The 11969-nt window shown below is 42.9% G+C and overlaps 1 protein-coding gene across 6 annotated transcripts in view; it reads right to left on the reverse strand.

The window, feature by feature from the left end:
* Window positions 1–11882: 11882 nt before the first annotated feature.
* Window positions 11883–11969, reverse strand: part of LOC128706243 (LHFPL tetraspan subfamily member 2a protein) — a 42066-nt gene continuing 41979 nt past the window's right edge. For all 6 annotated transcript variants that reach the window (XM_070086935.1, XM_070086939.1, XM_070086937.1 and 3 more), the window contains exon 5: window positions 11883–11969. This exon is cut by the window's right edge and continues 3125 nt beyond it. The gene's annotated coding sequence lies outside the window, so the exon portion shown is untranslated.

Genomic DNA, 11969 nt, shown 5'->3' on the forward strand with positions numbered 1-11969 from the left:
AGATTAGTGCGAAGAGTGTTAGTCTGGCGGAAGGTAAGCTTGATGTCTAAGGGACGGAGAGAATTGTTGAGATTAGAAAGACCGGAAATGTAGGGAAGGCAGAGGATAGAAGAGTTCCCATGAGTAGAGAGTTTGGGAGAGAAGAAATTGCGTTTAGCACGTGAGAGGGCAGAGTCTATGAAATGGGAAGGGTAGCCAAGACGGGAGAACGAATTATAAAGAGTGGAAATTTCTGCTGGAAGGAACTGAGGATCACAGATGCGGAGGGCACGGAGAAAGAGGGAGATAAGAACACTTTTCTTGACAGGGGAAGCATGATAGGAAAAGTAGTGAATGTACATGCCACTGTGCATAGGTTTACGGTAAACGGAAAAGGAAAAACCTGTATCTGAGCGGTGGACATGGACATCAAGGAAAGGAAGTAAGGAATTAGATTCCCATTCAGCTTTAAACTTAATGGAAGGGGCAAGATTGTTAAGAGCTTCAAGAAAAGGTTGGAAGAGACTGGAGTCATGAGGCCACAGAGCAAAGATGTCATCCACATAGCGGAGCCAGAGTGAAGGTTGCACATCGAGGGTAGGAAGAAGAACAGTCTCGAAGTATTCCATGTAAAGATTAGCAAGGACAGGAGAGAGAGGAGAGCCCATAGCGACACCGAAGGTTTGGGAATAATATTTCCCTTGGAAGGAAAAGGAGTTAGAGTCCACACAGAGGCGGATCAGATCAAGAAAGACATCAGTGGGGATAGGGAGATGAAGAAACCCTTCATGGGCCTTCTCTCTAAGGAAATCAAGGACATCATCAAGAGGGACATTGGTGAAGAGGGACTCAACGTCAAGACTAAGCATCTTACAGGTTGGGAGAGAGCGAACCCGTTCAATGAAGTCTTGAGAGTGACGGAGGTGGGCAGGAGAAAAAGTACCAAGAAAGGGAGTGAGGGTTTTGGCCAGCCAAGAAGCAAGAGAATAAGAGACAGAACCTCTAGAGGATATGATAGGACGAAGAGGAATATCAGGTTTATGAGTTTTGGGAAGGCCATAGAAATAGGGAAGAGAGGGACAGATGACACGAAACCGTTGAACAAGGTCAAAGTCAGGAGGACAGAGGTCGGAGAGAGTCCTTAGTTTTTTGTTGAAAGTTCTCTTGATGCGATCAAGAGGGTTGGAAACGAGAGGAGTGTAGGTGCATGAGTCAGAGAGCAAGACATCAGCTTTACGGAGGTAATCCTCGCGATCAAGGATAACTACCGAATTACCTTTGTCAGAAGATAGTATGACAATGTTAGTGTTAGATTTAAGAGAAGAAAGGGCAAGTTGGTAACGGCGTGGAAGGTGGTGATTCTTGGAGAACAGACTAACAAGAGCAGGAAGGAGAGCACCACGAAAAGTGGACAAGTCAGGAAGATTACGGAAGCGAGATTGACGAAAGGAATCAAAAGAGCTAATCAGGGAAATACCAGCGCGAGGAGTAGGCGAAGTGGCAAAGGAAAGACCAAAACCAAGAAGTTCAAGCTCATACTGAGAGAGTGAGACAGAAGACAGATTAGTAACACAGTCAGTGAGGGAGAATTTAGACCAAGGGCTAGCTGAGATGAGACGTTGAAGTTTATTTTGTAGTTTGGAAGAATGAATTTGCGCATTCAGGCGAGCAGTGTCAAAGGCAATGGTAGAGAGAAGGTTACAGAGATCCTGTGGTAGAGCCGCAAAGAGAGCACGTTGACGTTGACGGAGAGTAAAGAAGGCATCTTCAACCTGTGATTTAGTAGAAAGAATGAGCTGTTGAAGTAGGAGACGGGCATGATCAGGAAAGGGAGTGCCCAGTGGGTTGGTTTTCAGGAAGTGGGAGAAGGAAGGTGGCAGAACTTGTTCAGCAAGACAGTCACGTAGGAAGCGAAGCTGATTCTTACGACGCCGGGTAGCAATAAGAGCAGCCTCATAAGATCGAAAGAGGGGTTTAAAAGAGGGAAGAACATTAAAAAAGTTGGAGAGAATATGACGCTTAACTGCGGCTCTACCACAGGATCTCTGTAACCTTCTCTCTACCATTGCCTTTGACACTGCTCGCCTGAATGCGCAAATTCATTCTTCCAAACTACAAAATAAACTTCAACGTCTCATCTCAGCTAGCCCTTGGTCTAAATTCTCCCTCACTGACTGTGTTACTAATCTGTCTTCTGTCTCACTCTCTCAGTATGAGCTTGAACTTCTTGGTTTTGGTCTTTCCTTTGCCACTTCGCCTACTCCTCGCGCTGGTATTTCCCTGATTAGCTCTTTTGATTCCTTTCGTCAATCTCGCTTCCGTAATCTTCCTGACTTGTCCACTTTTCGTGGTGCTCTCCTTCCTGCTCTTGTTAGTCTGTTCTCCAAGAATCACCACCTTCCACGCCGTTACCAACTTGCCCTTTCTTCTCTTAAATCTAACACTAACATTGTCATACTATCTTCTGACAAAGGTAATTCGGTAGTTATCCTTGATCGCGAGGATTACCTCCGTAAAGCTGATGTCTTGCTCTCTGACTCACGCACCTACACTCCTCTCGTTTCCAACCCTCTTGATCGCATCAAGAGAACTTTCAACAAAAAACTAAGGACTCTCTCCGACCTCTGTCCTCCTGACTTTGACCTTGTTCAACGGTTTCGTGTCATCTGTCCCTCTCTTCCCTATTTCTATGGCCTTCCCAAAACTCATAAACCTGATATTCCTCTTCGTCCTATCATATCCTCTAGAGGTTCTGTCTCTTATTCTCTTGCTTCTTGGCTGGCCAAAACCCTCACTCCCTTTCTTGGTACTTTTTCTCCTGCCCACCTCCGTCACTCTCAAGACTTCATTGAACGGGTTCGCTCTCTCCCAACCTGTAAGATGCTTAGTCTTGACGTTGAGTCCCTCTTCACCAATGTCCCTCTTGATGATGTCCTTGATTTCCTTAGAGAGAAGGCCCATGAAGGGTTTCTTCATCTCCCTATCCCCACTGATGTCTTTCTTGATCTGATCCGCCTCTGTGTGGACTCTAACTCCTTTTCCTTCCAAGGGAAATATTATTCCCAAACCTTCGGTGTCGCTATGGGCTCTCCTCTCTCTCCTGTCCTTGCTAATCTTTACATGGAATACTTCGAGACTGTTCTTCTTCCTACCCTCGATGTGCAACCTTCACTCTGGCTCCGCTATGTGGATGACATCTTTGCTCTGTGGCCTCATGACTCCAGTCTCTTCCAACCTTTTCTTGAAGCTCTTAACAATCTTGCCCCTTCCATTAAGTTTAAAGCTGAATGGGAATCTAATTCCTTACTTCCTTTCCTTGATGTCCATGTCCACCGCTCAGATACAGGTTTTTCCTTTTCCGTTTACCGTAAACCTATGCACAGTGGCATGTACATTCACTACTTTTCCTATCATGCTTCCCCTGTCAAGAAAAGTGTTCTTATCTCCCTCTTTCTCCGTGCCCTCCGCATCTGTGATCCTCAGTTCCTTCCAGCAGAAATTTCCACTCTTTATAATTCGTTCTCCCGTCTTGGCTACCCTTCCCATTTCATAGACTCTGCCCTCTCACGTGCTAAACGCAATTTCTTCTCTCCCAAACTCTCTACTCATGGGAACTCTTCTATCCTCTGCCTTCCCTACATTTCCGGTCTTTCTAATCTCAACAATTCTCTCCGTCCCTTAGACATCAAGCTTACCTTCCGCCAGACTAACACTCTTCGCACTAATCTCGTTCATACCTCTCCTCCCTCTACAGATGTTCCTGGTGTCTACTCTATTTCTTGCTCCTCCTGTCCTCTTCAATACTTTGGAGAAACTGGTCGTTCTCTTTCTGACAGACTTAGGGAGCACAAAAATAGTGTTAGGCTTGCCGACACTAACAATGCTCTTTTCTGTCACGTCAGAGATCATAGCCATCCTATTGACTGGTCTTCTGCTAAAACTGTCTTCCCTACTTCCAACTCGAACAGTCGCCGTTTAGTTGAATCCTCTCTTATACACAACTTTCCTTGTATGAACCTTAGCCCTGGCTTCGTCTCTGTAGATGCCTTCCTCTCCCACTACATTGTAAAATGCTCCAAACTTCAGAACACCCGTGACTTAACCTGATTCCTCATTTTTTCTTCTTCTTCTTCTTTTTCTTCTTCCTCTTCCCCTTTCCTCTCTCCTTTTCTCCTCTGGGTTGTCTTTCTCTCTCCTGTCTCGTGTTTCTGTTCCTTCTTTATTTTATTTCACCACTTCCCCTTTCACGCACCTCGGTGCGCTTGCTCTCCCTCTGTGGGTTTCTAGCTCTCTTGCAGTGCTCCCCTTCCTTTGTATTTGACTGGCTCATCTTCCTTATTTCCCACTTCTACCACTACCACTACCACTACCTCTTCTTCTTCTACTACAACTACTGATGAAATTAGACACATGTGCGGCGTCTGGTTGTCTTTGTTGTGGACGTTTCGCCATCCAGTGGCTGGCTGGATGACGAAACGTCTACGGTGAGGATGCCCGGGTGTTGTGCGTGTGTCATTTCATCCTGTCGGTATTATATACAATTCTTGTACTACTACTACTACTACTACTACTACCATTACTACTACCTCCACCTCTTCCTGCCTATATATAGCCGTCCTGCTCCTCCCCTGTTAGTGTGACTTTGTCAATGGTCCAAGTCGGACCGAAACGTCGTCGTAAGCTTCTGTCTTTTATGTGCGGGTTATTTGTGAAACAGGAAAAATAAATGCACCAGCAGTGAACGCAGCTACAATAAATCCTAGCAAACAGAAGTACAATCTATGTAAACACAATGCCTTGGGTATCTGCAGGCACGGTATATCTGGTAAAACAGGTGGGACATACACCTTTGACCATCCCAAAAAATACCGCACCCACATGACAACAGGAGAGTGCAACTTCCTTTCTTGCAACTTATTTCACCCGGAAATGTGTCGCTCATCAATCTATGAAAGAAAATGATGCAATGCATACTGCCAGACATATCATCTAAAGGGGACTAGAAGACACAGACCAGCCAGACTATGGGAAACAAAAGTGAGGAACCTCAAACTCTCCAGGGACAGAGGTTTTTTAGGACCAGAAGGGAAAAAAGACTGGCAAGAAATGACAATAGTCCTACACCACCTGAAAGCACTGCTGGAGCAGAGGCACGGACCCCAAAACAACCGATATTAGAGCCAGCAAATAAAACCCCCCTAAATTCCACCAATACGACATTTGTCTTTGCAAACATACAGGGTCTAAAGCCGTCAAAAAAACAACAAAATTCCTTACATCAAGGGACTGCTCACGGAGTCAAATGCAATGTTTGCAGCATTCACAGAGATCCACATAAAGGATCATTATGACAATGAAATATGGATCACAGGTTACAATCTATTCCAATGCGACAGATTAAACAGGCAACAAGGGGGGGTTGGCCTATATGTCACAGAGTCTCTCATTTGCACAGAACTACTAAACACCTCAAATGATGTAGTTGAAGTTTTGGCGGTAAAGATCAAAAACCAAAACCTTGTCATTGTGGTAGTATAGAAGCCTCCAGATGCAACTTCCCAGCAATTCCAGGAGCAGCTTGAGAAAATTGACCACTGTCTGGAAAATTTCCCAACTCCTGCCCCAAACATCTTACTACTAGGAGATTTCAACCTGAGACACCTAAAATGGAGGAGTATAGCAAACAATGTTTTAGCAGAGATCACCCCGGGAGGCAGCTCAGATGAAAATTCACACACACATGAACTATTAAATCTCTGCAGCAAATTCACCTTAAACCAGCAAATAGTAGAGCCTACAGGACTAGAAAATATGCTGGACCTCATCTTCACTAACGATGATGATCTAATACGTAATATAACTGTATCAAAGACAATTCACTCAGATTACAACATAATAGAGGTACAGACATGTATGCACAGGGCTCCAGACCAGCAAAATGTAAGCTGTCATGAAGGTCTCTTCACGAAATTCAATTTCAATAACAAAAACATACAATGGGATCAAGTAAACCATATCCCAAATGAAACAAGCTGGGAAGATATCCTAAACAACATGGACCCGAACATCTGCCTTGTAAAATTGAATTATGTGGTTCTTGAGAGCTGCTCAAGACACATTCCATTAAGAAAAAGAAAGAGAAGATGTAAACTAGAAAGAAAGAGATGTTCCCAATACAAATGAAGGCGAAGAGTCACAGAGCTGCTGAGTGGGGTCAATATATCTGAAATACGAAGGTAAGCACTATTCAATGAAATTGCAAATATTGAACTTAAGCTGAAAGACTCTTATAGGAGAAAAGAATCACAGGAAGAACTAAAAGCCATAAAGGAAACTGAAAAAAAAAACAAAATACTTCTTCTCTTATGCCAAATCTAAAGGAAAAACAACATCCAGTATTGGGCCCCTGCATAGGCGGGATGGGACATACATAGATGATAGCCAAGAAATGAGTGAAATATTAAACTCCCAATATGACTCAGTGTTCAGCGATCCACTGCCCACTCTAAGGGTCGACAATCTAAATGAATTCTCTATGAACGAAACTCAAAATTTGGTCATCCCTAAACGCTCGGATATTATTATAACTCCACGTGATTTTGAAGAGACAATTAATGACATGCCCATGCACTCTGCCCCAGGCCCAGACTCATGGAACTTCGTGTTCATCAAGAGCTGCAAGAAGTCTCTATTGTGTGCCTTCAGCATTTTATGGAGAAGGGTAAAATAAGATAAGATAAGATTTTGTTTGGATTTTTAACCTCGGAGGGTTAGCCACCCAGGATAACCCAAGAAAGTCAGTGCGTCATCGAGGACTGTCTAACTTATTTCCATTGGGGTCCTTAATCTTGTCCCCCAGGATGCGACCCACACCAGTCGACTAACACCCAGGTACCTATTTGCTGCTAGGTGAACAGGACAACAGGTGTAAGGAAACGTGTCGAAATGTTTCCACCCGCCGGGAATCGAACCCGGGCCCTCCATGTGTGAAGCGGGAGCTTTAGCCACCAGGCCACTGGGGCTGGACACAGGGATCATCCCACACACACACTAAAAACAACAGACGTAGCCCCACTCCACAAAGATGGCAGTAAAGCAATTGCAAAGAACTACAGACAAATAGCACTAACATCTCATATCATAAAAATCTTTGAGAGGGTTCTAAGAAGCATGATAGCCAACCACCTAGATACCCATCAGTTACACAACCCAGGGCAACACGGGTTTAGAGCAGGTTGCTCCTGCCTGTCCCAGCTACTGGACCACTATGACAAGGTCCTGGATGCTGTAGAGGATAAACAAAATACAGATGTAGTATACACAGACTTTGTAAAAGCTTTCGACAAGTGTGACCATGGTGTAATAGCACACAAAATGTGGAATAAAGGAATAACAGGAAAAGCTGGTAGATGGATCTACAACTTCCTGACAAATAGAACACAAAGAGTAATAGTAAACAGAGCAAAGTCCTAGGCAGCCATGGTAAAAAGCTCTGTTCCACAAGGCACAGTACTCACTCCCATTCTATTCCTCATCCTCAGTTCTGACATAGACAGACACGGCGATGGCCTGGGTTCGATTCCCAGCCAGAGTAGAAACATTGGATGTGTTTCTTTCCACCTGTTGTCTATGTTCCCCATCAGTAAAGTGGGTACCTGGGTGTTAGTCGACTGGTGTGGGTCGCATCCTGGGACACTGACCTAATTTGCCCGAAATGAGGAGCATAATAAGGGACTTTCTATATGGTAGTGTGTCATTGTTGTCAGCTAGGACTGTATACCATGTACATGTACTTGTAGCAAATAAAGATATTATTATTATTATTATTATTATTATTATTATTATTATTATTATAGCTCCGTGTCTTTGCGAATGACACCCGGATCACCATGGCAGTAACCTTCATCGAAGACACTGCAAGACTCCAAGCGGACATCAACCAAATCTTCGAATGGGCCACTCAAAACAATATGAAGTTCAATGAGGAGAAATTTCAACTACAGTGGTCCCTCGTTTATCCTCGTTAATCCGTTCCTGGAAGTGCAACGATTATCGAAAAAGACGATTTTCGAATCAATTTTGCCCATAAGAAATAATGTAAACACAATTAATCCATTCCTGACACCCAGAAGTATTAAAACAAATAAAAATTAACATGAAATATAGATGTAGTACATAAACAATACAATGGGACATGATGAATGAAACATTAACTGCATAACACTTACCTTTATTGGTGATTCTTCTTAGTTTTGGGAAGATTGGAGGAGGAGAGAGATTGGATTAGTTACTGTTTGGAAGGGGAATCCCCTTCCATCAACACCTTAGGTACCAAGTCCTTTTCTGGGGTTACTTCTCTGTTTCTTAATGCCACTAGGACCAGCTTGAGAGTCACTGGAGTCCTGCCTCGCAAAAACAGTGTCTAGAGAGCTCTGTTTCCGGCATCTCTTTAAAACTTCCCTAAAATGGGCCAAGACTCTGTCACTGTACAAGTTGCCTATATGGCTTGCAACATCCTTCTCAGGGTGATGTTTCTCCATAAATCTTTCCATCCTACCCCACATTTCAAAAATCTCCTTAATTTCTGAAGAAGGCACCTTCTTCCATCTCTCTTCCTCCTCCTTCCTCCTTCTCATTTATCCATACCAATAATTACTTCTCAACCTCTTCGAGTACTGGTGATCTCATTTTTGCCAGCATATTTACCCTCTTTGCAACAACAGCTTCCTTGATTTCCTTTTTCTTGGTCACGATGGAAGATATGGTTGTACGAGATTTGTTATACATCCTGGCCAGTTCGGCCACACGTACGCCACTTTCATATTGTTCAATGATGTTTTTCTTAAATTCAATCATATTTCTCACCTTCTTTACCAAAGTCTTGGCACTAGAAGCTTTCTTTGGAGCCATGGTAGCTTATTTAGCACTTGCAAGCACTAAAATGAATGGAATATTATGAAATATTTCGTATGAACACGTGAGAGGACTGTCGCTCACTGGTAAACAATGGCACACTGGCTGGGAAGGGAGGCCAAGGCGGCTCAGAGCCATGAGTATGCGTCCAGGACGAACGACGATTAGCGAGTCAACCGACCATTTGCGAGCCAATGTTTGGACTAAAATAACGCGACCATTTCTGAAAAGGACGACTATCGAGCCCGACTATTATCGAGGGACCACTGTACTCAGATATGGAAAACTTGAAGAAATTAAAAACGTGTCAGGGTATACCACAAATTCTAACCATACAATAAAGCGGAAAAGTAATGTGAAGGACCTGGGAGTGATAATGTCAGAAAATCTCGCCTTCAAAGACCACAACAATGTATCTACCTCATCCTCTAGGAAAATGATAGGATAGAAAATGAGAACCTTCAAAACTAGGGACGCCAAGCCCATGATGATTTTCTTCAAATCGCTTGTGCTCTCTAGGCTGGAATCCTGCTGTACACTAATGGCCCCCTTCAAGGCTGGCAACATTGCAGACCTGGAGAGTGTACAAAGAACTTTCACAGCACACATAAGTGGGATAAGACACCTAAACTACTGGGAACGGTTGAAGGTCCTTGATCTGTATTCCCTCGAACACAGGCGAGAGAGATATATGACAATATACACTTGGAAGGTCCTGGAGGGATTGATACCAAACTTGCACATGAAAATCACTCCATATGAAAGCAAAAGACTCGGTAGGAGATGCAACATTCCCTTGAAGAAAAGCAGGGGTGCCACGAGTACACTGAGAGACAACACAATAAGTGTCCAGGGCCCAAGACTGTTCAATTGCCTCCCAGGATACATAAGGGGGATTACCAATAGACCCCCGGCTGTCTTCAAGAAGGCACTGGACAGGCACCTAAAGTCAGTACCTGACCAACCGGGCTGTGGTTAGTATGTCAGCTTGTGTGCGGCCAGCAGTAACAGCTTGGTTGATCAGACCCTGATCCACCATGAGGCCTTGTTTCAGACTGGGCCATGGGGGCATTGACCCCCAAAACCCTCTCCAGGTAAACAAACAATCCATGGGTGAAGCCCTTACCGTTCTCCTCAACCTCCACATTCCCTGTTCCCCTACCTCCTCCCCAAACACATGGGCAAGAAGGTAGAACAGGGACCTGAAAAACCACAGGACAGTAACAGAATGGAAACTGAAAGGGCAGTATGCAAATGCAGATGGAATGACAAACAAGAGTGACAAATGGAGATAGCAAATAATGGAGGCATCCCCAGTCATCATAGCACTAATATAAACAATGCTCACAGAGATAGTAGATGCGATATTCCCTTCGGAATATCAAATAATGAGAAATGACAGAGGATGCAAAGGTGGAGGGGTGGCATTATTAATCAGGAAGTTAGTTTAATATCTTTTTTATGCGCACCATACCCATTCTGTGAGTGGTAGTCAAAGAGTTACAGAGGCACATAATAGGTACAGGGACTAGGACCCAAGGTTTTGATAAGAAAAAAGTTACAGTGGAAATGAACTATTTTCATGATTATATCTGGTTACAATGGTATGAGTTATTTATACAGACATGAATTCAGCCACGGAAATATTTAGTGTAGCTTTTATGTGGTTTTAAATTATTTACATTACCTTATATTTTAACAAGTTACAGCTGAATTTAAACATATTTAAGTGGTTACTGGACTTTTGAAGAGATTAGAGGAATAAATAGAAAGGGGTCACACAGTAGTGGCTGCAGAACTGGTGGACCCGTGATTGTGAGAGCAGCGATGTGCATCCCACAGTTAAACAGCAGCAGACCAAGAAAGGAATATGGCGACAACAACAGAGTAATAATGATGAACACGATAGCAGAGGCACTAGAAGTACACAAACAGACAAAATAAAACCACTGATCTTGGGATGTTTCAGCAGCAAGAAAATTGAATTGGAAAAACTGGAGCCACATGTGTTGAAGGGAGACTTAATGTAATATTAGACTCGCATTAGTGTATTCTTTAACATTTGAGTAAATTTATATTAATACTATTTGGGACTAGTCCCGCTAGGATTTTCCAAGTGTATATTATCATGGTCAAAATTTAATAGAATCAAGTTTCATAAAAATTGCTTTGAAAATAAAATGAATGTTTATTTAGGATTACACAAACTGGATTCATTTACAATTAATAAAATTTGGAAAGAATTTAAGATATATTAGAAGAGTTAAAATCTTAAAGCTTGGGTAGAATATAAGCTGACTTTGTACAGATCCTTCACTACCTACCAACATCATCATAAAAAGATCAGATGCTGTAAGGTGACCACGAAGTGTAGTCTCGTCCTCATATGCCTTCCTGTTGATCTTTCATTTTTACAGTTCCTTGATAATGTGAGAAATCACGAAAGCACTTGGAATTTCATTGGTTTCTCGCAGTGCGAAAAACCAATGAAATTCCAAGTGCTTTCGTGATTATGCACTAAATATTATAAGTACTGTTTCATTACAGTCTCTTATTTCACTATGCAAAACATGATCCCAACTCTTTAAGGCCTCTTAAGCACTGGTTAGCCTAAGGCCTAAACTAATGTTATCCAGTGTTAGTCTGGACACACTTTTGGGAGATGTTCATCAGTTATTGAATTTTCATTTGCTGACCTAGCAACAACATCAAATGTTACAAGTCTAGTTCTATTGGTTGCAACTTCGTGGGTGGTATACTATTATTAGAAGTTGACTTTGAGGGCACTGAGATAGGATAACATTATAACAGCTGTTATCCTGACAAAGAACATTAACTGTGAACAGATAGCCCCTTCTTGAGAGTTTTTATTGACAGGCGCAATGTGCCCGGCAGGAGTGGCTGCCTTTCCAGTGGGTTGGGACTCCCCGAAGATTTGTTCCTGTATTATTTTTAATTAAATATAAAGGTTGATAGAGAATAACTGCAAGTTAAAGACAGACCAGTTTATTCATGATGAAGAAAATGCATAAGTGCTGTAAAGGCCAGACTGTCACAGTAAGACAGTACACTCAGGC

This window comes from Cherax quadricarinatus, chromosome 20 (genome assembly GCF_038502225.1).
Source record: "Cherax quadricarinatus isolate ZL_2023a chromosome 20, ASM3850222v1, whole genome shotgun sequence".
NCBI lineage: Eukaryota > Metazoa > Arthropoda > Malacostraca > Decapoda > Parastacidae > Cherax > Cherax quadricarinatus.